The sequence below is a fragment of the Callorhinus ursinus genome, unplaced genomic scaffold (genome assembly GCF_003265705.2).
Source record: "Callorhinus ursinus isolate GAN/ISIS: 27379988/994484 unplaced genomic scaffold, GSC_fseal_2.0 scaffold280, whole genome shotgun sequence".
In the NCBI taxonomy this organism is placed as follows: domain Eukaryota; kingdom Metazoa; phylum Chordata; class Mammalia; order Carnivora; family Otariidae; genus Callorhinus; species Callorhinus ursinus.
Genome location: NW_027397336.1, coordinates 10,238 through 37,075, shown reverse-complemented (window position 1 = coordinate 37,075; position 26,838 = coordinate 10,238). Strand labels below are relative to the sequence as shown.

At 42.6% G+C, this 26,838-nt stretch overlaps 3 long non-coding RNA genes across 3 annotated transcripts in view; 1 reads left to right on the top strand and 2 right to left on the bottom strand.

Annotated features, from left to right (window-relative positions):
- On the bottom strand, positions 1–26,105 carry LOC141372005 (uncharacterized). Its single transcript, XR_012377360.1, has 3 exons — positions 26,041–26,105; positions 8,739–8,862; positions 1–627 (listed from the first exon to the last, which is right to left on the bottom strand). It is a non-coding gene; the product is annotated as an uncharacterized lncRNA (long non-coding RNA).
- Positions 1–26,149, top strand: part of LOC112818735 (uncharacterized) — a 28,194-nt gene extending 2,045 nt beyond the window's left edge. The window contains exons 4-7 of the long non-coding RNA XR_012377358.1: positions 9,662–9,740; positions 12,404–12,464; positions 13,013–13,085; positions 25,794–26,149. This is a non-coding gene — a long non-coding RNA (uncharacterized lncRNA). The remainder of the gene's footprint in view (positions 1–9,661; positions 9,741–12,403; positions 12,465–13,012; positions 13,086–25,793) is intronic.
- LOC141372004 (uncharacterized) lies at positions 15,901–23,982 on the bottom strand. The gene is made up of 3 exons (XR_012377359.1): positions 23,827–23,982; positions 16,025–16,227; positions 15,901–15,944 (listed from the first exon to the last, which is right to left on the bottom strand). It is a non-coding gene; the product is annotated as an uncharacterized lncRNA (long non-coding RNA).
- Positions 26,150–26,838: the final 689 nt, after the last annotated feature.

Sequence of the window (26,838 nt, the reverse complement as noted above, 5' to 3'; positions counted from 1 at the left end):
TTTACAGATCTACTCGCTTTTATTTAATGATGTCATGAATCAGGCAGCATCTAATCTAGCAGATAAAAAGGAGCACTGAAGATGTACAATGCAAGAGATTTTACAGACCAAGTGAGCAGGAATGGGAAGTTACACTGGGCATTTGCTGACTGGTTAAGCATGATTACTCTTCTTATATGGGGGCACAGGGAAGTCTTGGAACAGGTCAGGTAACTTGTGCTGAGCAGGGACGTGCTGATTGGTTAAACCAGACCTTCCTTTCTGGGAGAGCAGAGCACAGACAGTTAAGTTTTGGTTCGCTAAAGTGGGGCTTAATATTAGAGACTGTTTTGAGCCTAATCCAACTACTTTAACCAACTCTCCCTTTTGATCAGATTCAGCTCTTACCGAGAGGTAAGACCAAATGTAAGACTAAAGCACTACGCTGTGTCACTGCTCTTGTGGTCTCTGCTGGTGTCCGTAGTGTTTGCAGGGCATGAGTTAGGCTTGAATTCTTGTACATGGCCATTTTCGTCCTTTTTCTTTCGGTGCTCTAGTCTCTGAGATAATCTGTCTGCTGACCAGTGGTCGTGAACATGTATTAAAGATTTTTGAGAGAATGCAGTGCACCAGGAAGACTGAGGATGACTGTAGAAAGAAGAGCAGTCAAACTTTAGAGTGTACTCTGAAGCCAAGGTCCCCATGTCTCAAACCAGCTGAAGGCAGCGATAGAATGACCCAGGGTTAGATTTAACCTGCTTAAGCCATGTGCTTTATTTCATGCAATTGTGTGTTGACCTCTCCTGAAGTATTTATCCAAGTACACGAGGTATTGGCTGCAGCACAAATACCTTCATGCTCAGCAAGGAGACAGTCAAGAGCTATCCTGTTGTCTAAGACAGACAGCTTTGGCAAGTGAACGCAGAGGTGTCTGCTGGGCAGCTACAGCTGTGGCAGTGAATACTGCTATTTCCCCTAGTGTAAGCAGAAGATTTCTAATCACGTGCTTTGTTGGCACTGACTTCCAACCAACGTAATAAGGATCTGCCAAAGGAGGCAAAACCTGAGTAATCTATACCTCCTGGTCAGCCCTGTTTGAGGCTGTAGTGTGGGATGAGACGTACAGCACAGTGGGAAGCCTCAGTTTGGTTGTGGCCCAGACCACAGCTTTTACCCTCTTCCATCTAGACGTTAAGCTGCCCATGCATAAGGGGACACTAGCCCTCCACAGATAAATATCTACCCTGGAGGAGCATGGACCATGCTGCCAAAACAGGCGTTCCCGTGCTGGAAGCCGTCAGAATGGCTCTGAACTGGAAAGGTGGTGGCCCTGGAGGTCAAGAAGACTTAAGGGGCTGGAGACCTCACAGGTGGTTCTGTCTTGCTTACGCTTGCCTTGTCTCCCTTTCTTTGTGTAGAACCTGGATGTAAGGTTCCCCGGGTTCGTTAACCAGAGACAGGGAAGTGGGCCCCCAGGGACTAGGGAGGCTGGCACAACAGAGGACGGGGAGAGGCCGTTTCTCTGGAAAAGCAGGGATAAGCCTGTGATGCCCTGAGAGATGTGGACAATGGCATTATCTTTCTAGAACAGAGCAAGACAAAGGTGGACCAAAGAATTGCAAAGACCTTCACATAGTGTAAAAATTAAGAATTGGGAAAAAGAGATGAGGAGTGGAAAGAAACTTTATTTTTCCAGCTTTAACGAGGAATCACTGATGTATATTGCTACATGGGTTTAAGGTGTAGGGCATGCCTTTAAATGATCACCATACTAGATTTAGTTAACATCCACCATCTCATCTAGACACCGTAAGAAGAAAAATTCCTCCTTGAGATGAGAGCTCCTAGGACCTGTTCTCGCAACAGTTCTACCCTGTTTATCACGTGGCAGTGTCGGCTGTACGGTCGTGCTGTACACACATGCCTAGTGCTTATCTTACAACTGCAAGTTTGTCCTTTGCGACCGCCTTCATCCACTGCTCCCTCTCCCCACCTGCCGTAATCACAAATCTGACCTCTTTTTCTGAGTTTGGTGTGTTTTTTTAATTAATCCCACATCTAAATGAGAGCATAGAGTATTTGTCTTTCTCTGACTTATTTAGCACAATGCCTTCAAGATCCATCCATCGCCAAAGTCCTTTTTGATGGCTAATATTCCATTGTAAATGTAAACCACAACTTCTACATCCATTCATCCACCGATGGACGCGGGTTGGCTCCATGTCTTGACTATTGTAAATAATGCTGCTATAAACATGGGGGTGCAGATAGCTTTTTGAGTATTTTCATTTCCTTTGGATATATTCTCAGAAATGGGACTACTGGATCATATGGTAGTTCTATTTTTAATTTTTTTAGTAACTGTATCCCGTAGTAGCTGTGCCATTTTATGATCCCACCAACAGTACACAAGGTTCCCTCCCCTCTTCTCTACATCCATGCCACCATTTGTTACCTCTTGTTATTTTGGTGATGGCCATTCTAAAAGGTATGAGGTGATATCTCCTTATGGTTCTAATTTGACTAGTGATGTTGAACATTTTTTTTAAAGATTTTATTTATTTATTCATGAAAGACAGAGAGAGAGGCAGAGGGAGAAGCAGGCTCCCAAGGAGCAGGGAGCCCGAGGCGGGACTCGATCCCAGGACCCTGGGATCATGACCTGAGCCGAAGGCAGACGCTTCACCATCTGAGCCACCCAGGCGCCCAGCCACTAAAGATTTTATTTATTTGAGAGCGAGAGAGAGCACGAGAGGGGGAGGGCCAGAGGGAGAAGCAGACTCCCCGCTGAGCGGGGGAGCCCGAGGCGGGACTCGATCCCCGGACTCCAGGATCATGACCTGGATGTTGAACATTTTTCATGTAACTACTGGCCATTTGTATATCTTCTTTGGAAAAATGTCTGTTCTTTTGCCCATTTTTTAAATTGGATTGTTTGCTACTGAGTTGTACTCTTTATATATTTTGTATATTAACCCATCAGATGTATGGTTTGCAAATATTTGTTCCCATTCTGTAGGTTTCTTTCCACTTTGTTGATGGTTTTTTTTTTTTTTTGCTGTGCAGAAGCTTTTTAGGTTGATGTAGTCCCAGTATATTTTTGTTGTTGTTGCTGATGCTTCAGGTGTGACTTCCATAGAATCATCACCAAGACCATGTCAAGGAGCTTTTTTCCTATTTTTTGTTTTCTAGGACTTTCATGACTTAAGGTCTTACATTTAAGACTTTAATCCACTTCAAGTTAATTTTTGTGAGTGCAGTAAGATAGGGGTCAATTTTCATTCTTTTACCTGTGAACATCCAATAGAAAGAAACCTTCTTGATTCAACATCTCTGGAGGAAACAGTCTACCTCATGATGTTTGCAGCTTCTCTTCCTGGTCACTTTGGTTTTGAGGTCTCCAGAGTTATCACAGGACCAGATGTCAGTTGTGAAATATGCACCCAAGGTTTAGGTTATCCTAGATCATGTGAATTTGAAAAACATTTGGGCTAGTTCCTATCTTTCTGAGAGTATACTTGTTATATAAGTGCTTATTTTTCTTTAAGCCAGTTAGAGCTCTTTATGAATTAATATTGGCAATACCATCTAGAAATAGAAAAATTTCATACATCAATTACATGCATGTATACAGGAATACATGAACATTCAGACATATGTAAAAATACATCCTTAAACTTGGTTTTAGAATTTTAGCCATGAGACAAGTTCAATAATGAAAAACCCACTAGTTTATAAAAGAACCATTGAATAAAACTGTGTTTCTGACACACAGAACAAATTAGGATTACCTCCTCAGATGATTTAAGCTTTTCACTAGTAATTATGGAGAAGATTTTAAGATTTTTCCTAGTTTCCAACTAGCCTTTCTTTTCTGTCTTTCTGATAAGAATTATTTGCCTGAAGTTTGCCTTTCAAAAAGATGGCTCTTAGTTCTTCCTTCAGGATAAAACGTTTACTATCTAAACACAGAGAATGCAAATTTCTCCAGGAAGGACTTTTGTTTCCTAAATCCAAATCTTTTACAATATCCATAAGCTTTCTGAGATGAACAGGGGGTTTTCAGGATTGGTAAAAAGGATAGGTGGGCTTCAAATTACTTCTAGAGCTGCATTTCTGCACCTGTAAAGACTCAATTTATAAAACAAGAACAGTTATTTTTAATTCCTCAAAGAATTGAGTTGCAACGTGAATGATATCAAGGAGCTGACCCACTCATCGAATCGTATTATCTTCAGTTTGCTTCTTTGTATCAGGAAGATTTTCAATTTGGATGAAAATCAGAAGATTTTTATGTTTTAGATTTAGAGCTGTGTGTCTTTTGAATATTTCAGTAAATCCTTTCACAAAGGTTTCAGAATGTTTTCCTTTCCCTCTGGGTACATTTCAGTTTAGTTAGGAACTTTTTTTTTTTTTAAAGAACCCCTACTGGGCTTTATTATTATTATTTTTAAATTCCAGTATACTTAACATACAATGTCATATTAGTTTCAGGTGTATAATATAGTGATTCAGCAATTCTGTACATTTCCCACTGCTCATCACAAGTGCACTCCTTAACACCCATCACCTATTTAACCCATCCCCCCCCCACCCCCGGTAACAGTTTGTTCTCTATAGTTAAGAGTCGATTCTTGGTTTGCCTCTTTATTGTCCCTTTGTTTTTTGTTTCTTAAATTCCACATATGAGTGAAGTCATATGGTATTTGTCTTTCTCTGACTTATTTCACTTAGCATTATACTCTCTAGCTCCATCCATGTTGTTGTAAATGGCAAGATTTCATTCTTTTTATGGCTTATATTCCACTGTGTGTGTATTCACGCACACACACACACACACACCACATCTTCTTTATCCATTCCTCTACTGATGGACACTTGGGCTGCTTCCATAATTCGACTATTATAAATAATGCTGTTATAAACATTGGGATACATATATCCCTGTGAATTCGTGTTTTTTTTGGGGGGGGGGTAAATACCCAGTAGTGTGATTACTAGATCATAGGGTAGTTCCATTTTTAATTTTTTGAGGAGCCTCCATACTGTTCTCCAGAGTGGCTGCACCAGCTTGCATTCCCACCAACAGTGTAGGAGGGTTCTCCTTTCTCCACATCCTCACCAACACTTGTTTCCTGTGGTTTTGATTTTAACCATCCTGACAAGTGTGAGATGATATCTCAGTGTAGTTTTGATTTGTATTTCCCTGATGATGAGTGATGTTGAGCATCTTTTCATGTGTCTGTTGGCCATCTGGATGTCTTCTTTGCAGAAATATCTGTTCATGTCCTCTGCCCAACTTTAAATTGGATTATTTGTTTTTTGGGTGTTGAGTTGTATCAGTTCTTTATATATTTTGGATACTAACCCTTAATTGTATATATCATTTGCAAACATCTCCCGTTATGTAAGGTTGTCTTTTTAGTTTTGTTGACACCTAGTTCTGCTGTGCAAAAGGTTTTTATTTGATGAAGTCCCGATATTTATTTTTGCTTATATTTCCTTTGCCTCAGGAGACATACCTAGAAAAAAGTTGCTATAGCCAATACTGGAGAAATTATTGCCTGTGCTCTCTTCTAGGATTTTTATGGTTTCAGGTCTCACATTTAGGTCCTTAATCCATTTTGAATTTATCTTTGTGTATGGCATAAGAAAGTGGCCCAGTTTCATTCTTTTGCATGTTATCTGTCCAGTTTTCCCAACACCATTTGTTGAAGAGACTTTTTTCTATTGCATATTCTTTCCTCCTTTGACAAAGATTAATTGACCATACAAACGTGGGTTTATTTCTGGGCTTTCTGTACTATCCCATTGATGTATATGCCTATTTTTGTGCCAGTACCACATTGTTTTGATTACTACAGCTTTGTAGTATAACTTGAAATCTGGAAATTTGATACCTTCAGCTTTGTTTTTCAAGAATGTTTTGGCTATTCAAGGTCCTCTGTGGTTCCATACAAATTTTAGGATTGTTTGTTCTAGTTCTGTGAAACATTTTGATATTTTGGTAGGGAGTGCATTAAATCTGCAGATTGCTTGGGGTAATATGGACATGTTAACAATATTCTTCCAATCCATGAGTATGGAATGTCTTCCGCTTATTTGTGTCCCCTTCAATATCTTTCATCAGTGTGTTTTAGTTTTCAGAGTGTAGGTTTTTCACCTCCTTGTTTAAGTTTATTCCTGGGCATTATCTTTGATACAATTGTAAATGGGATTTCTTAATTTCTCTTTCTGTTGCTTCATTATTAGTATATAAAAATGCCATAGATTTTGTATCCTGCACCTTTACCAAATTCATTTATCAGTTCTAATAGTTTTTTGGTGGAGTCTTTAAGGTTTTCTATATATAGTATCATGTCATCTGCATAGTGAAAAGTTTACTTCTTCCTTACCAACTGGATGCCTTTGATTCCTTCCTCTTGTCTGATTACCATGGCTTCCAATCTGACCAGCTTCTGACCCTGGAGTTCATTATAAAAGTCCTTTCAAATATCTTAGTTGCAGGTTTTAGCTGAGACAAATAATAAATATTCCTGGCAGTATTGCGCTCTTTTTTTCTTCTTTTAAACCCAAAGTATATCAATCAGGTTACTCAGCCAAAACCAGTAAGTCTTTTAGGACATATCTGTGGACTCACAATGCATCTCCTAAGAGGGTGCAAAAAATACAGTCTTCCCAAGATCCAGAACCACTCCCAAGTACAGGCAACATAAAGAAGGCACTTTGTTTTTGCCTTTTATTGCTTAAAATGCTAATTTAAATACTAAATTATGTCAGTTATTTGAAAATAGGTCAACTTATATAGATAATAAAACTTTGATATGTATACAATGGCCTTTCTTTTTTTCTTTAAAGGCCTTTTAAAGTAGTGTTGACATCTGATTTCCAATTTAAAGTGCATTAGAATTGTTTCTTAGGAAACCAGTTGGCTCCTACCCTAATCTATAGTCCCATTAGTAAGGAAATCTTTTAAAATTTGCATTTTGTAGTTCTTTCTGCTAAATTGGTTGTAATTAGCATTGATGTAAAACACAGGTTTCAAAAATTTTCTTTTGTATAGACTTTGTACCATCTGTTTTAGTGATGAGGAGGGGGGTCAAAAAGGAACTCGGTGTTTAAAGGAGCTGCTCTGAATTAGGACCTTGGATTCTGTAAGGAAAGTCCCTTTAGTTTTGACCCTTTTTCTCCACAGGCAAGCACCTGGATACCCTGGGCTGCATACCTACCCCTCATGGCCTTTTCTCTTAACTGTCAGAGATGCTTGCTGCCTCTGGTTCTGCTGTGGATTGTAAGCTGCGGACTCTTGACATGCCTGAGTCATAGTGAGGGTGGTTGTGGTTGGTTGCACACATATTGGTGAATTAACTGCTATTTAAACAATGCTGCTTTTAAGAGTTTTTTCAAAGTACAATAGATTTTTGAAGTTTTGGGTAACTGGAAAATTTTGTTTTTGCATTTAAAAGTGTTTTTGGAAAGGCTGAAACAAAGTGTAGACATACAAAACTAATCATTTTTCCTTTGCAAAATTACACATAGGTGTTTACTATTCTGTAACTCTGTTTATATAACTTCAGTAATACTTAAACTTGAAACTTTTTTAAATCACTTTAAGGATTCTGGCTTCTGCCATATTCTTGTACATTCTAACAAAGTTCTTTGAAATGTTTGTGAGTTATTTTCTGTACCATCACAGTGTATTGCCACTGAAGACTGTAAAGACAGAGCACACTTTTTTGGAGGCTTGAGACAAAGTGTTTAAAAATTTTCATAATTTGAGTAATAAAAAGCCAATTTGTATAATTTTTTTAATAATAAATACCTATTTTGGAAAAAAAAAAAGACAGTTCCCCTGAGAGCTGGCAACAGTCAGTAGGATGTCAGCGACAAATGAGGTACAACCCACAGCTCGGTCCAACAGTCTTCTCAGGACCCTAGCCTGACAGTTGAGGGGCCTGCACGTGCAAGAACAGACAGGCAGGCAGAAAGCCGAGCCAGATTCTCAGGACACAAAGCAAGACAAACAGGAAAAGCAATAGCTGCCCCTGGGAGTGAAAGAATCAACAACCAGTGGGTATATCCCGAAACCAAATTCACAAGAGTCTGGGTTTGCAAAAGAAGAGACAATATGAAATTTTACCTAATTCTCTTTGCCAGCTTCTGCCAGGTTCCTCAGTATCCTGTCTGCAGGCTCTAGAGCAAGTGAGGTGTCCCATCTGGGTCACCAGAAACTGTCGAAAAGGAAAAATTTATTTTCCTTCTACCTTTTATAGTGAGTTCTTGGCTGAGACCGCTTTCCCTCTAGGGCAGCTTGTAAATGGATAAGCTTATCTAAGTTAAAATTTTCCTACTGTGGCTACTGTAATTCAAGATTATCCTTAGTGATATGTTGCCATTTCTGCAAATATGTACAACATCCAGAACCATAGTTTTTAAACATATAAAGAGCTGGGGTATGAGAAGATGGATCATTCGATTCTTCAGAACCTTAGGGTCCCATTTCTCCTTTGGTTTCTGTTTGACAAATTTGTCACTTTTACCTGTGGTTCACACCAACAAAACCAGTAGCTCCCAAATTGGAACTATAGACTAACCAGCAGAAGCCAATAAATCAAGACTGTGGACTAACACAGGGCTAGGGACTTCAGGCTCCAAATGGAACCATCCGCCAGCTCAAGCGGACCTGCTAAACACTGGAGTAAAAAAGCCCATTAGACCAGGCAGCTCAAATGCAAAGCTCATATACAAGAGGAACTTACCCACGGGCTGCAGAGACGTGAGAAAGACCAAGAACTCAGAGTTCAGCAGGTACCAGCACCTGTGCTGCTTGTCATGCCCAGAGCCCTTAGCAGCCTGCTCTGCACCCCATCCTTCTCATCAAAGCTGTTCAAAGAAATTTTTCCAGTCAATTGATGGACCTAGTTGGCTTTTATTTAGTGATTCATGAATCTGACAGCGCCTAATCTAGCAGATAAAAAGCAGCACCGAAGACCTGTACAAGGTAAGAGAAGTCAGCAGGAGGGCGCCTGGGTGGCTCGGATGGTTAAGCGTCTACCTTCGGCTCAGGTCGTGATCCCGGAGTCCTGGGATCGAGTCCCGCATCGGGCTCCCTGCTCCTTGGGAGCCTGCTTCTCCCTCTGCCTCTCTCTCTCTCTCTCTCTGTCTCTCATGAATGAATAAATAAAATCTTAAAAAAAAAAAGCGGGAACAGGAAGTTATGCTAGGCATTTCCTGATGGGTAAACATGGTTACTCTTCTTATATGGGGGCACAGGGAAGTCTTGGGGTAGGTCATCCCAACTTGTGCTGAGCAGGGAAGTGCTTATTGGTTGACCTAGACCCTCCTTTTCTGGGAGAACAAAACATAGAAACTTAAGTTTTGGTTTGCTGACATGGGGTTAACATTAGCAACTCCATTTTGGACCTAATCTGGTTACTTGAACAACACTGATATAAGCTATATCCATAGTTCTTTTTCCCCAAATGTGTTGACCCTGCTCTAGATTATATCTCAGGTTCCTCTGGTAAGTATACCTGAGCTGGGATTTCTCCAGAGTTCCCTGGTTGTGTCCAACCTGATCTGGTATATTTCCCTCATCCCCTAGGATGCGTATAACAGTGGGTGTCTCCCAGTTCTCCAGGGGGGTCTACACTGACCTTGAGTGTCTCCCCCAACTCCCTAGGTTTGACTGCCCTGATGTTGCAAGTCTGCCAATTTTCCCATGGGTCTACACTGATCAAGGAATTCCCCTGAATCTCCAGGTATGTCTCCTCTGACCTGGGATGTGTCTATAGCTCCACAGGTGTGTTAATCCTCACTAGAATCTAACTCCTCCAGAAGAGTGAACTCTGAACGTGGATGTCTGTCTAATACCTCAGGTAATCTACTCTGAGCTGAGATCCCCCTCGCTGTCCAAGTATGTCTACTTTGATATGGGATGTCTCCTGGGATATGCAGAGGTATCTACACTGAGCTGGAATATCTTCCTGGTCCCCTAGTTGTGTCTCATCTGTGTCCTCATAATTCTCCTAGTGTGTCTTCTCTGACCTGGATTATCTCCCTAATGACCCAGGTATGTCTGTCCTATCCTGGGATAGCTCCCTAATCCCAGCATGTCTACCCTAAACTGGGGTGTATCCCTTAGTCCCCAGGTTTGTATATATTGATCTGGGAAGTCTCCCTTCTTCCACAGGAGTTTCTACCCTAAATGGGATGTCTCCCTCGTTCCCCAAGTGTGTCTGCACTGATAGGAGATAAATCCCTAACACCAAAGCAGAGTCTAGTACAAACTGGGATTTTTCTAATTCCCAGTGTGTGCCTGCTTTGTCTTGGGTTGTCTTGCTAAACTCCATGTATGTCTACACTTACTGGGGGTATTTATCTAATTATCCTGTGTGTTTACACTGACCTGGAAATCTACCTAATTTCCCAGGTGTGTCGATTCTAAAATGATTTGTCCCAACATTTCTCCAAGTGTGTGAACCCTGGCTTGTCCCTCTAATTTCCAAGGTGTCCACCCTGAACTTGGATGTCTTCATAATTGACCCTGTGTTTCTACACTGACTTGGGATGTCTCTTTATTTCCCCAGATGTGTCTACACTGACGCAGGATGTCTCCTATTCCTTGGTGTGTTTGCTCTGACTTGAATGTCTAATTCCTCAGGCATGTCTACTCTGGCCTATGATGTCCCTGTAATACCCAAGGTGTCCCTAACCCGACTCTGGGTGGCTCCCTTCTCCCTCAGGCATGTCTACTCTGACCTGTGATGTCTAGTATCTGTAGTGTTTACTCTTACACTGGATAGCTCCCTAATTCCATGAGTATACGTACAATGACCTTTGATGTCACCCTATTTTGCAGGGTTGTCTACCCTGCACTTGGGTGACTCCAATTTGCCATGTATGTCTCCCCTTATCAAGGATCTCTCTCTAATACCACAAGTGTCTCTATGCTGAAGTGGTATGTCGCCCATATTCCCTAGGTTGGTCTACACTGATGTGGTTGTCACTATTTCCCCAGCTGTGCCTTCTGACCTGGGATGTTTCCCTACTTCCCCAGGTGTGTTATTCCAGGTTATTCCTAATTCCTAAGTTGTGTCTACCATGAACTTGGAAGTCTCCCTGATCACACTAACCTTTGATGTTTCCCATATTCCCCAGATGTGTTTGCTGTGATGGGAGATCACTCTCTAGTTCCCTGGCTATATCTGCTCTGACCTGGGATGTGGCCCTTGTTCTGTATGAATATATACCCTGTGACCAGTGAGGTCTTTGAAATACACAGACCCAGGGTGTCTCTCTAGTTCTCTAAGTGTCTCTACTCTGGTATGTACTTAGAAATGTATTCCTAATCCAGTGTGCTAACACTGAAAGGGGGGTGTCTCCCTAATCACCCAGGTTTGTCTTTATTGACCAGGAATGTCTAATTCCCAGCTGTTTCTACCTTGATCTGATATGTCTTTTTAATAACCAGAGGTGTCTTCTCTGACCTGAGATGCCTACCTTATCATCAGTTGTGACTCTGATCTGGGATGTATCCCTAATTTACCAAATGTGTCTTCAATGACCTTGGATATCCCCCTAACTCCCCAGGTGTTTCTACCCTGACCTGAAATGCTGCTTCACTGTCCAAGTGTGTCCTCCCTAACCTTACATCTAGGAATTTTCAGAGATAATATATCTTCTCTGACCTGGTATGTCGTGTCCACATGGGCATGAGTGAATCTCTAATCCCAGTTGTTTTTATTATGACCTGGTTTGTCTAGTTCTTCAGGTGTATGGACACTGACCTGGGATGTGTAATTCCTCAAGTGTGTGTCCACTGACTTGGGATGACTCATTAAAACAGGGGCTTATCTGTACCACTCTGGAAGTCTCCCTCTTTGCTTTGCTGTGTCCTGACTTGGCACATCTCAATTCCACAGGTCTGTCTACCCTGACCTTCGGTGTCTCCACAATTCCTGAGATGTATCTAAACTAACTTGGATTGTTTACTAATTACCCATATGTGTCTACCAAAAGTGGTATACCAATTATGTCTGCACTGACCTGAGCTGTCTTAATTCCCCACGTGTGTCAACACTAACCTAATATGATTGCGTAGATTCCCAGTTGTGTCTCCCTCAACACTGGATGTCTTTCTAATATTGCACGTATGGCTATACTAACCTGGGATGTTTCCCTAATTCTCCTGATGTCTACCCTTGACCTGCTGTGTCTACCTAGTATGCCAGGTATGTCTACTATGACCTGGAATGTCTAGTACCCCAAGTGTGTATACTCTGACGAGGGAGGTCTCCCCGGTTCCCCAGTTGTGCCTACCTTGATCTAACTTGGACTTTCTCTTATTCCCAGTTGTATCCAGGATGTCTCCCTAGTTACCAAGGTGTGTCTATATAGTTCACTGATGATTCTTTCCCCCCAGGTAATCTACCTTGACCCAAGTTGTGTCCACAATGACCTGAGATGTCTCCCTATTTCTCCAGGTAGGTCTATTCTGATTTGTGATGTCTCTAAGACCCTAGGTGTGTCTGTCCTGATTGCAGTGAGTCTTTAATTCACCAGATTTGTCAGCCTGACTTGGGATCTCTCCCCAGTTACCCACATAGGTCTTTCCTGATAGTGACTATTGTGTGTAGCCTGATCTGCAATCTCTCCCTCTTTCCATAGAGGTTTCTTCTCTTATCTAAAATAGGAGACATCTACTTTATTCTAAAAGAGATGTATCTCTTTTGACTATGGATTTTTCCCTAATGTCCTGGGTTGTGTCTCTGCTGACTTAAAATGTCTGTTTCCCTAGGGAAAGTTACCATGACCTAGGATGTCACCTTGATTCCTCAAGTATTTCTATACTAACTTGGGAAGTCTGTTTCCCCAGGTCTATGTTCTCTTAACTTGTATGTCTTTAATTCCCCAGCTCTAACTACTCTGATCGGGGATGTATCCTTACTTACCCCAATGTATATAACCTAAACCTGGATGTTTCCTTAATAGTCAGTTGTGTGTACATTTACCTGGGATATCTTTTCCCCAGGTGTGACTACTCTTATCTGAACTCTCTCTACCCAGGACTGTCTGCAGTCAAGAATGTCTACCTAATTTCCCAGGTGTGTCTCTTCTGACCTTTGTTATCTCTCTTATTCCTCGAAATGTCTACACTCATGGGGGATGTGTTCATAATTCTCAATATGAAGATCATCATATTGATGTCTTCATAGATTCTCAAATACACCCAGGATAATTTCCACATCCCAGATGTCTACCCTGACCTAGAATTTCTCTCTAAACCCTAATAGTAGTACTCCTACCTGGGAGGTGGACCTTATTCCCCTGATCTGTCTCCCTTGACCAGTGATGTTTCCCTGTAACATGGGTGTGTCTACTCTGACCTGGTGTATCTAATTCACCAGTGTGTCTATACTGATTGGAATGTCTAATTCCTAAAGTGGGATTTTGACCTAGTTGCCCAGGAGTGCCTACCTTTACAAGATATTACTGCAAAATTCCCTTGGTGTGTCTAACAAACACTTGCAATTCCTTAGAAGTGATCCTATCTATTGCAGAATATCTACAATTACAACAAGAATATGTCATTGCTAGTACATGTTTTGCTTATATAAATAACTCAGAAAAAAATTGAAACCCAATTACACATTATGAAAAACAATGCAGATTGGCTTGTAAAAAAAAAATCTCATAATTTGATCTTTTTAATTGGTTAAATTTGGGCAAATGGGCATCTTGGATTTGGGGTATTTTCAAACATTTGATATTATACTCCTGTTACTCATGTTAATAATACTCCTGTGTATTATATCTTCTCACGAGTCTTTAGTGCTTTTCAGTAAACACTGACTAATCAAATGATCTCCATGTGTACTGAACAACAAAGCAACATGAACAAGAATTATCAGAAGAACCTAATGAGATTCTGATTCACTATCTTCAGGTCCAAAGAAGGTCCATAACCAAGAGTAATGCTAAATAGCCACTCTCGGTTCAACTGAGAGAATGATCAAAAGGAAGGGATTTTTTAAAAATGAAGTAGAGACCACAGTTTCAATATGCCCCTAGACCAAAGACTCATGTTCACTTAACCAGATCTTAAAACTGTCCCAATTTCAAAAATACTGATTTTAAACAAAATTTAAGCTTGATTCATGTCAGCATGACATGCTAATCAGCTAATGAGCTAAAATCAAGTAAGCTGATGTAATGAAAAGGGAATGTAAATTACTAGTAACAAATCACAATGGAAAATGTACTTAGTTTATAAAGCATGAATGTGGAACAGCCTAGAGCAGAGTTTCTTACCACTTTCAGTTTGAATGTATCCCTGTTTCCAAAATGCTTGTTTCTCACTCAATAAAATATTCATCTCAAAGCTCTCTGAATTTTATTTTTCTAAGAGATACACCTACAAAATGAGACATCCCAGGTTAGTGTAGACACAGCAGATGAAACAGGGAGACACCACGGATCTGGGCTGACATGGAGAGCTAAGATGACATCCTACAATAAGGTGGACATCCCTGGAGACGAGGGAGGCATCCTAGGCAAGAAGTGACAAACTTGTGGAATTAGACATCCAAGATCAAGGTAGGCACAGCTAGGGAATTAGGGAGACAGCTCAAGTCAAAGTGGACATAACTGGAGTTAAGGGGACATCTCAAGTCAGGGGTGACGGGACAGGAAAATTAGCAAGACCTCAAAGGTCCGAGTAGACACACTTGGGAAGTCGGACATCCCAAGTCAGGATAGAAACTCATAGGGAATAAGGGAGATCCCACAACAATGTAGACACTAGGGAGATATGCCAATTCAATGTAGACCCACCTAGGAGACATCTCTGGGCAGAGTAGATACACCTGAGGAAGACCTCCCAGGTCAGTGTAGACACACCTGGAGATTTAGAAAGACCAATGAGATCAGAGTAGAAGCATATAGGAAAATGAAGATACATGCCAGGAGCATCTGGGTGGCTTAGTTAAGCATCTAACTCTTGATTTTGGCTCAGGTCATGATATTGAGTCCTGCATCAGGCTCTGCACTGGGTGTGGAGCCTGCTTGAGATTCTCCCTCTGCCCCTCAACCCCAACCCCACAGCTCTCGTGTGCACTCACACTCTCTCTCAAAAGACCAAATAATACATATATATTTGTGTGTGTGTGTGTGTGTGTGTGTGTGTGTGTGTGTGTGTGTGTGTGTGTATATATATGCATGCCAGGTAAGGGCAGACACATTTTGTGAATTAGGGAGAAAATCCCTGATCATGGTTGACATTTCAGGGGAACAGAGAAGACATTCCTTGTCAGGAAAGACACACTTGGAAGATAATGAGAACTCACAGATCACTGTGACACACTAGCATAATTAATCAGACATCCAAAATTAGGACAGACAAACCTGAGGAATTAGTGAACATTTCCAGAATTAGACATCTCAGGTAAGTGTAGGAACACCTGGAGAATTAAGGAGTCTTGTCAGTGAAGACCTACCTGGGATATTAATAGGACATTCTAGGTCAGAATAGATACAAATAGGGAGTTAAACATCCCAGGATTGACATATGTGGGAAAATAGGGAGTCATTCCAGTGAAGATGTACCTGGAAATTAGAGTGGCATCTCAAGCCAGGACAGACACCTTAGTTATTAAGGAAACATCTCAAGTCAGTTTAGACATACCTGAGGAATTAAGGAGACATCCAAGGTTACTACGGAAACACCTGGACAACTAGAGATAATCCAAGTTTAGGACAGACATCCCTGGTGACTAGAGGCAATCCCAGGTCAAAGAAGAAGCACCTTATGAATTAAGGAGACATTCCAGGTCAGTATTCTCAAAACTGGGGAATTGGGGGACACTCCAGGTCAGTGTAGACTCACCTTGGGGAACTTGGGAGACATATCAAGTTCAAGTAGACAAACACTGGGGATTAGGGAAGAATCCCAATTAAGTGTAGATCTACCTAGGGAGTAGAATCCTGGGTCAGAGTAGACATGCCTGGGCAATTAGAGGAATGTCCCAATTTAGTGCAGACAAACCTGAGAAGTTGGCAGACATCCAAAATCAGGGTAAACACACCTGAAGAATTAAGGAACTATCCAAGATTAGTGTAGACACACTTAGGCAATTATGGAAATATCCCAGGTCAGGGTAGGCACACCTGAGGAATCTGGGATACATCCGAGGTCAGGGTAGATACACTTGTTGAATTAGGGGACATTCCACATTACAGTAGAGATACCTGGTGAATAAGAAAGACATTCCAGATAAGACAAACACATAGGGATACCTCAAAGTCAGAGAAGACACCCCTGGAAAATTATGGAAGCATTACATATCCATGTAGATACACCTAAAGAGTCATGGAGACAAACCAGGTCAAAGAAGATGCCACTGGAAAATTAGGTAGTATACCAGGTCATAACAGAACCCTGAAGAAAAAGTATACTTGCAAAAATCAGTGTAGACATGGCTAGGGAATGGGAGGTCATCTAAGGCCAGTGGAGACCGACCTGGAAAATTAATGTAGATGCACCTGGGTTAGTATGGAGGCCACCAAGGTCAAAGAAGACATACCTAAGGAAATAGACATCCTATGCAAGACAAAAGACATCTCATGTGAGGAATTAGGGAGACATCACAATTCAGAGAAGACACTACTAGAGAAATAGAGTAAAATCCTAAGTAAAATAGTCACACCTGGTGAGGCAGGGACACATCTCAGGTCAGCTTAGATTCATTGGGAAATTAGGTATATATCCCAGTGCTACAACTGCAGCACTGTCGAGAAGACCAACTCAGGGAAGATGCTCTTGGAGAATAAGGGAGTCAACTCAGGTCTGGGTAGATACCTCTGGAGAATTAGGGAGACATCCACATAAGAGCACTTAGAGATACATTGCAGGACAAGTCAGATGCACTGGGGAACTAAGGGGATATCCCAGTTCAGGGCAGACCCAACTGGGGTATTATGTCGACATCCTATTCAGGTGAGACTACTTGGGGAAATCAGACATATCCCAGATCCACAATGTTACTGTGGACATATCTTGGATATTAGGGTACATCCCGGGTAGTAAAGACACACCTGAAGAAATTGAGACATCCCTAATCAGAGTAGCACACCTGTGGAATTAGGGAGATTTCGCAGGTAAAAGAGGATAATCCTGGGGAATTAGTGAGACATCCTGGGGATTTATGGTGCTATCCCAAGTCACAGAAGACACACCTGAGGAATTAGAGAATTCGAAGTTCAAAGTAGACACACAATAGGGAATTAGGTAGATATTCCAGATCAAAGCAGACATTTCTGGGAGATAAACATGACATCCCAAGTCAGTGTAGACACACTTGGGGAATTAGACATATCAGGGTAGTCACACCTGTAGAACTAGTAAGACATTGAGGAAATTAGACATACCCAGGGACTTAGGGAGACATTACCAATTAGCACATTCTCCTGGGGAACTAGGGAGATAGTCCAGTCAGAGTAAAAACACTTGGGGGAAATTTCAGACTCCCTAGGATAAACACTCATGGGGAATTAGGGAGACATACCATGTAAAAAGATGACACAATTGGGAATTAATGAGACTTCCTGTGTCAGTATAGACACACCTGGGAAACTGAGTACATACCAGGCCAGAGCAGACACACCTGGGGAATTAGATCTTAAGTCAGGGTGAACATACCTCTATGTATGAATTTGGGAGATATTGCAGATGAAAGTAAATATACATGAAGAATTAGAAGGTAATCTCATTTCAGTATAGATACACTTGAGTTATTATGGATAAATCCCAAGCGAGGGTAGAAATATCTGGGGATTAGGGAGTCATCCTAGGTTAAGGAAGACACCCCTGGGGTATTAGAGATACATCCCAGGTCAGGATAGACAAACATGAGGGAAAAGAGACACAACCCAAGCCAAGGTAAGGAGGCATCCCGTGTAAGAACACTGGTTTACCCAGAATTAGTAAGATACAAGCCAGAGTAGACACACCTAAGAAATTGTGAAGACATCACAGGTCAGTGTAGACATACCTGTGGGATTATGGATACACACCAGGTCAAGATATACAGTCCTGGGGAACAAGTAGACATGCCAACTCATAATAGACCCATATTAAGATTCAGGGAGACATCCCAGGTCCATGTAGACACCTTGGGAAGTAGAGAGTATTTCAAGGTCAGTGGAGATACACTTTGGGAATTACAGAGACAATCCAGGTTACAACAGACACACCAGTGGATTAAAGGAGACATCTCTGGTCATATGACATACCAGGGGAAATAGGTAAAAATCCAAGGTCAGTGTAGACCCTTCTGGGGAAATAGGGAGACATTCCAGGTCAGAGTAGACACACCTGGAGATTTAAAGAGACATCCTACGTCTGAATAGAGACATATGGGGAATTAAGGAGACATGCCAGGTAAGAGTAGACATCATCTTTCAGTGTAGACATACCAATAGAATTAGGGAAACATCATTAGGTCAGAGTAGGTATACTAGTGTAATTAAAGAGATCACCAGTGTCAAGATCAACAAAATTGGGGAAATAGGAAGACATCACAGGTAGAGTAGAAACACCTAGGGAATAAAGTGACATCCTAGGTCAGAGTAGTCACATCTGCAGTCTTAGACACATGCCAGGTCAGTGCAGGCAAAGCTAGGAAGTTAGAGAGATATCCCAGGACAGTGTAATCACACCTGGGGGAAAAGGAAGACATATAACATCTGCAGACACAACTGGGAATTAGGGAGACTACACAGGTCTGAGTAGATAGAGCCAGGGAATTAAGGATGCATCCAAGGTCATTGTAGATGCTCCTGGTAACTTATAGAGACATTCCAGGTGCATAGACCTGGGGAAATAAGAAGATGAGTAAGAGCAAAGAAGATCCACTCAGGAATTAGAGATATGCCCTAGGTCACAGAAGATGCATCTGTGAAATTAATAAGAATTCTAAGTGTAGTCTCACAAGCCGAGTTTGTGAACTATTTGTGTGTCAGAGTAGACACACATGGGGACTTAGGAGAATCCCAAATCATGCTAAAAGACGGAGATATGAAACACTGAATGACGGTGATGACACACCAAGGAATTAGGGAGATAACCCAGGTAGCATTGACAGAACTGGGGAGTTAGGAAGACATGCCAGGTCAAAGTAAACACATCTGATGTATATGGAGTTATCCCAGGTTTGAAAGGCACACCTGGACAATTAGATATCCCAGGTCAGTGAAGACACACTTGAGGTATTAAGGATACATCATCCCATGTCAGTGTATACAGAACTATGGAAATAAGAAAACATCCAATGTCAGTGTCATATCTTGAGAAGTAGGGAGACATCTCAGTTCTGTGTAGACATGCTTCATTAGGAAGACGTCTCGGATTAGATGACAATTGTGGAAGGTAAAGAGATATCCCATGTCAGAATAGACACACCTGGGGTATTAGTGAAATATCTGAGGACAGTATAAACACACTTGGGATACGTTGGAGACATCAAAGTCAGAGTAGACATCCATGGGAAATTAGCGGGTAGTTCTAGTGTAGACATACCTACTTTATTATGGAGACATCTGAGGTAGTGTAGACACACATGAGGACTTACGAAGATAACCCATTTCAGTTGATATACTTGCACTATTAGGCAGGTATCCCAAGTCAGACAAGACACACATGGACACCTAGAGAGACACCAGTCAGGATAGACACCATTACAGAATTATAAAGGCAAACTGTTACAGAGTTGATACATCTAAGAATGAGATATATCCCATGCCAGTTTAGACATGCCTCAATTTCAGGTCAGATTAGAAAATCCAGCGGCATAGGGAGACACCTGAGTTTTGAGTAGATACACCATTAGAATTAAGGAACTATCTCTTGAGAAAACATACCTGGATACTTAGGGAGACATCCCAAAGGGGTGTAGACAACCAAAGTAAGTTTAGACACACCTGGGGAACCAAGGATATATCCCAGGTCAGGGTAGATACTCTTGGGAAAGTAGACATACTTGAGATATTAGAGAGCCATCAGGCTAGACACACTGTTACAAACAGAGGGGGGGAAAAACCAAGGTTAGAACAAAAACACCTGGGGTTCTATGTAGACATACTAGGTCAGAGACAGCACACCAGAGAAAATAGACCAGATCAGTGTAGGCTCACCTGAGGAATTAGGAAACCAGCTGAGGTCAGTGTAAACACACCTGGGGGAATAAGAGACACCAAACTCAAGATAAAAACACCTGTGGATCTATGAAGATACACCATGTCAGAGTAGACACACCTAGAAAACAAGGGGACATTCTGAGTAGTGTAGACATATCTGGGAATGAGAGACATCTTTGGTCATAATTGACACACTTGGGGGTTTAGAACAATATCCCAGGTCAGTATAGACATAGATGGAGAATTAGGGAACCATCCTGAGTCAAGGTAGACACTCTTGGGGAATTAGAGAGACATCCTAGATCAGGGGAATTTAAGAAACACCCACGTCAGAAAACACACCTCTGAGGACCTAGGTAGATATCCCATATTAGAGTAGATACAACGGGGGAGATATGGCGACAACCCAGATCACTGTACACACTTGTGGGGGAATTAAGAAACATCATAGGTCATAGTAGACTCACTGGAGAACTAGGAAGACATCCAAGGTCAGAGTTAGACACATTAGACACACCTGGGGAGTCAGGGTTATAACCTTGGGAGCTTCCCAGGTGAAATCCGAAACCAGCAATCCTACATGAAGGGCAGGAAGAGACCAAAGAAAGCAGCAGACCACTCCAGGTTGGTAGGTGGCAGGTTCAATAAGCAAGGGAACTTACATTCAAGACTTGTCTTGGGTAGCTGCTAGACAAGTAGATCTCTGCACCCACTTGCCAAATCCTAGAAGTTTATATAGAGGCCTTAACTGGGTTCAGCCCCATATTACCATCTAGATGGTCTCAGTACCACATCACTATCTAAGGCTGTGTCCTTGAGGCAGCTTCTGGGAGCAGAGCAGAGAAGGCAAGCAGAATGCACATTCTAATGACAGGGGAGAGGGTGAGGAGCCTTCAACCGCCTGGGTCTAGCTCATGCATCGACCGGGGGTCACATCCTCTTGGTGGCCGACTCCAGCAACATTTCAGATCACAGTAGACACATTTTGGGGAAAAGAGAGACATCTTATGGCAGTGTATACAACTGGGAAATAGAAAGTCATACCAGGTGAGAGAAGATGCACCTAGCGATTTGAGGAGATGTATAACGTCAGAGTCAACAAACCTAGGGAATGAGGAAAACATCCCCAGTGAAGGTGGACCAAACTGGGACATTAGAAAGAGATCCCAGATCAGAGTAGACACATCTGGTTTATTATGAAGACATACCCAGTCAGGGTAGACAACCTAAGGTATTTGGTGGATGTCAATAGACATCCCAGGTAAATATAGACACTCTTGGGGAATTCAAGAGTCATCCAAGTTCAGCGTAGGCATTACCAGGGAATTAGGGAGACATCCCAGGTCAGTGACTACGCACCTGGGGAAGTAGGGAGACATTCCACGTCACAGTAGACACGTACGAATAATTTGGAAGACATCACTGGACAGGGTAAACACATATGGAAAGGAAGGGATATAAGCCAGTTCAGAGTAATCAAACCTGAGGAATTAGAGAGACATCCTTTATCACTGTGGACAAGCCCAGTGAATTAAGCAGACAACCAGATTGTGTTAGACACTTGTACATAAATAGAGAAACAGCCTGGATCAATGTAGATACAACTGAAGCACTATGGAAATATCCAAGGTAAGAGCTAACACACCTGGGTAATTAGGTAGACATCCATGCTTGGGTAGACACACCTGAGCAATTAGGGCGAGAGCCAAGGTTGAAGAAGACAAAGAATAACTTGACATCTCACATCATGGTAGACACATAAGAAGAATTAAGGAGACATGCCAGGTCAGGGTATACACATATGAGAAATTAGGAAAACGTCCCTGGTTAAGTTCCATACCTTGGGAACTAGGAAGATATCCCAGGTCATGGTAGACATAACTTGGGATTTATGTCAACATGTCAACTTGGGATTGAAATCCCAAGTCTGAGTAGACCCATCTGAGTAATCATGGAGACATCCAAAACCAGCATATACAACCCTGTGAAATTAGAGATATATCACAGGTCAATGTAAACACACAGGGAATTAGGAAGGCATCTAGTTCATTGCAGACACAACTGAATAATTAAGTCAATAACCCTTGTCAGAGCAGACACACCTGGAGAATTAGGGAGATATCCCAAGTCAGTGTTGACACATCTATGGAATTCGACATCCCAAGTCACGACACACATACAGGGAATTGGGAAGCCATCCCAGGCTATTGTAGACCCACCTGAGAGATTAGGGAGACATCCTCAGTGAGGGTAGACATGCCTGAGCAATAAGGGAGACATTGCTGGACAGTGTGGACACAGTGAATTTGGAAGACATCCAACTTCAGGGTAGATATACATTGGAATAAGACATCCAATTAGACACACCTACAGAATTAAGGAGAGAGGACACACCTGTGTGATTATAGAGATGTCACATTTCAATGTATACACAAAATGCGGAACTAGGGAAGCATACTAGGAAAGTGTAGAAACACCTGTGGAATTTGAGAGACATCCTTCATCACAGTAGACACACATTGGGAAGTTAGGGAGACACTCCTGGTCAGTGTTGACACAGGGAATTAGTGAGATTTCCCAAGTCAGTGTTGACACAACTCAGGAATTATGGAGATATCTCAGGTTAGGGTAGACAAGTCTGAGAAAATGAGGATATATCCCAGGTCAGGGTAACACAACTAGGTATTTAGGAAAGCATCCCAGAGTAGTGTAGACATAATTAAGGATGTAGAAACGTAAGGTCACAGTAGCCATCTGGATTATGACTGTTACACCCCAGGTCAGGGGATATGTATGGAAGTAGGGAGATATCCCAGGTCAGAGTAGTCAAAACCGGGTACTAAGGAGTCATCCCAATTCAAGGGGGGACAAAACTGAGTAATACAAGATCCCAGGACATAGTGTACAAACCCAGGGAATTAGGAACAGGTCAGTGTAGACACACCTTGACAATTAGAAACATATCCCTGGGCAGTGTAGAAAAATAGGGAATAAGGGAGCAAACCCATGCCATAGTAGATACATTTGGTAATTAAGGAAACAACTCAGGTCAGTATAGACACTTGTAATGTTGTGGAGGCATCCGAGCTCAGGAAACAGACCTAGAAAACTAGGAAAACCTCTCAGATCAAAGTAGACACACTAGGGAATTGGACTGTCGTACCAGATCAGGATAGACGAGCCAGGGAATCAGGAAAACATTCTAGAAATGTACACATTTAGGGAATTACTGAAACATCCCTGAGCATAGACACACCTGGGGGATTAGAGAGACATCCCAGGTCAGAATAGACTCATCTAGGTCACTAGTGATATCCCAGATCAGTGTAGACAAACCTGTGAAATTAGACATCTTTGTCAGTGTAAATGCAACTGGAAACTGGAAAAACATCCCAGGCCAGATATATATATACCTCAAGTACATTTGCAATATATCCCAGGTCAGTGTAGACAACATGGTACATTGGGAGACATCCCAGATTAATATAGACATAGACATGACTATGGAGTCATCCAGGGCAGGGCAGACACATCTGGGGAATTAAGATGTCTTCCCATGACAGAGGAAAAACTCCAAGAAATTAGGACACCATCCATGATCAGAGCAGACACCCTGAGGGAGTACAGAGTCATCCCAGAACATGGTAGACATACCTGGAAAATTAAGGAAGCACTCAGGTCAAGGTAGACACATCTGAGTAATTACAGGAACATAAGACATAGTGGACACACCAGGGTTTTTAGGGACACATCCAGGTCAGTGAGTCATACCTAGGGAATTAGGGAGACATCACTGGTCAAAGTAGACACACCTGGAAAATAAAGGAAAAAAATCCCAGGTCAGCGTAGTAGACACACTTGAATAATTAGGGGAACATCCCAGGCCAGAGTGGACGTGTGTGAGGAATATGGGAGACATCCAATGTCAGAGTAGACACAGCTTGGGAATTGAGGAGACATGCCAGGCAAAGGTGGACAAATCTGAGTACCTAGGGAAATATCCCATGTCTGAGGAGACATCCTTGGGGTATTATGGAAATATCGCAGGTCAGTGACAATACACAGGGAATAAGAGAGACATTCTACATCAGTGTAGACCCACAGAAGGCATTAGGGAGACCTCCCAGATCGGGGTGGAATCTTCTGAAAAATACAGTTAACAGATTAGACACACCCAGGGGAGTTAGGGAGCCACCCAAGTACAGGTAGATACACATGGGGGAATGGGTGATACCCTAGGTGACGGCAGACATACCTGGGGAATGAGGGAGACATGCCAGGTCAGGGGAGACATACCTGAGGACTATAGGAGACACCCCAGGAGATGGCAGACCTACCTCTGTATCAGGGAGTGTAACCTGTTCAGAGTAGACACATCTGGGGAATTGCGGCGGGGGGGGGCATCATTAGTTAGACAAAGTGGGGAATTAGGAAGACATCCAAAATCAGGAAAGAAACCTTTGGGCATTATAGAAACATACCAGTTCAGTATAGAAATACTGGGAACAAGGGAGATCTACAAGGGCCAGTGTAGATAGACCCAGGGAATTAGAGAGACAGCCCAAGTCAGGGACAAGAGGAAAATCCCAAATCAGAGTAAACACACCTAGGAAGTTAGGAAGAGATCCCAGAACAGTGTAGACACACTTGTTTGACTTCTTCCTGCTGCCTGTGCATTTAGGGTTTAAATTCCCTTCAGGCTGTCCTTTTCAGGGAAACATCTGGAAGTCTATAATGGCTGGAGGATCTAATCTTAAAACACTGAGACAGCTAAAGCTTGGGGGAGACAAATACCTCTTCACCTCCTTTATTCATGACACTAGCTCATGACAATATGTGTGGTTGTCATAGTAACAGGTGGGGACAAAAATCCTGAAAAGCTTGGAGAAGATAATTTTATAAGTTTGGACTCTTGGCTGCAAGACTTAAAGCTGATTCTCGCTGACCTAAGAAAACAGGGCTCTTTTTTTTTTTTCTTTGGCTTCAGTGCTTGGAAAGGCCACGCGCTGACAGCAAACACAGCCACAGCCGGGCTCAGTGGCATCACAAGGGCCACAGGCTCTGCCTCCCTCATTGCAGCCCTTGTCAGGCTTCCTGTAGCAGCCCTGAAAGGCCCAAACTCAGATCATGGTTCATATTAGCAGTCCAGGACTGTAAACAAGTCATTACCGGTCACTTCACGGTCAATACCACAAGGTGCTGAAGTGAGAAGTTCGGCCAGTTCTGGGGGTATAGGGAAGGTGTCCCTGAGGAAGTAACGTGTCATCCAAGACTAAAGAGTGAATGTCAACCACAACGCGATACAGGAGAGCATCCCAGGCGGAGGGGATTGCAAAGGCAGGGGCTCAGGATCTGCAGAATGGATTCCAGGTCTGGGCAGGGAATGTATGTGACAAGCCTGGGGCATCTTGAGCTTTTATAAGGCAAGGCAGCTACGGAGGGTCAGGGAGTTGTGTCAGCGGGACAAAGGAACCGGCATGCTGGGGCTCTCACTGGCCAGGGGGGGTTAATTCAAACATCAAAAGGATAATGACTTTAATGGACTAAAAGTCATTGGGTATATAAAAATTCAAGTCTAAAAATCAGAAATGAACATGTGGGCATTACTATTTCCCTTACAGAGATAAAGGGACCAAGAGAGAATACCATGAACAGCTACACACCAACAGATACCCTACATGAAGTGGACAAATTTCTAGAACACGCAAACCACAACTGACTCCGGAGGAAATAGAAACTCTGATGAGACCAACAACAAGGGAAGAGATTGAATCAGTGATGAATACCTCTGAGCAAAGAAAAGCTCAGGACCAGATGGCTTCACCAGTGAATATACTTTTTCAAAAAGTGGTTTCAGTGCCCACTCACCTGCTTCACAGATGACCCCAGCAGCTTTCACCAGCTTTTGCCACACGGGTATTTGCATTTCTGACATTACCTGCCTGAGTCTTTTACCACTTCCTCCCCCTCCCTCCAATCAAAGCCCAGGAACAGCACGAGAAGCCATCCCAGGCCTCTGTGGCTGAGCAGCGCAAGACACCAGCCTAACCCCTGTGGCTGGTGCTCACTGCTGTGCATGCACTCAGGACAAGCCTGTGCATCTGTGCGGGCACCCTGCCAACCTGAGGCCCTTCACTGGCTTCCACTGCAGTGTGCATACCCAGGGGGAGACTGTGAAGCCCTGGGAGAGCATACTGACAGCCAGGGGCCCCTGCAGCTCCCAGTGTACCCACAGGAATTCCTGGCACTTGCTGCATACCTTAGCCCCTAACCACTAGTATGAGCTTGCACCTGGTCCCTGCCCCCCACACACACACACTTCTAGCTGTGCTCCACGGCCAGACTTATACCACTTGCCCCACTGGCCCCAACCATTACTACTGCTTGCCCTGGTCCCTAGCTGTTGGACCTGGAGGCACTGCTGAGGTCTCACAGACCTTACAACATCTGTGGACACATCCCCCAACAACACTCACCAAGAATCATGCAGTTTTGATGCTGTGGACCCCACTGACATAAGCAAGTGAGTCACCACACCATTCTGGAATCAGTGCCACCACACTTCCATATTTGGAAGCTCACAGTACATTCCAGCATGCTCCTGTCTGCAAGTGAGGGTCCTTCCTTACTGAAGTCCATCTATAAAGTCTGGAACAGTGATTCAAA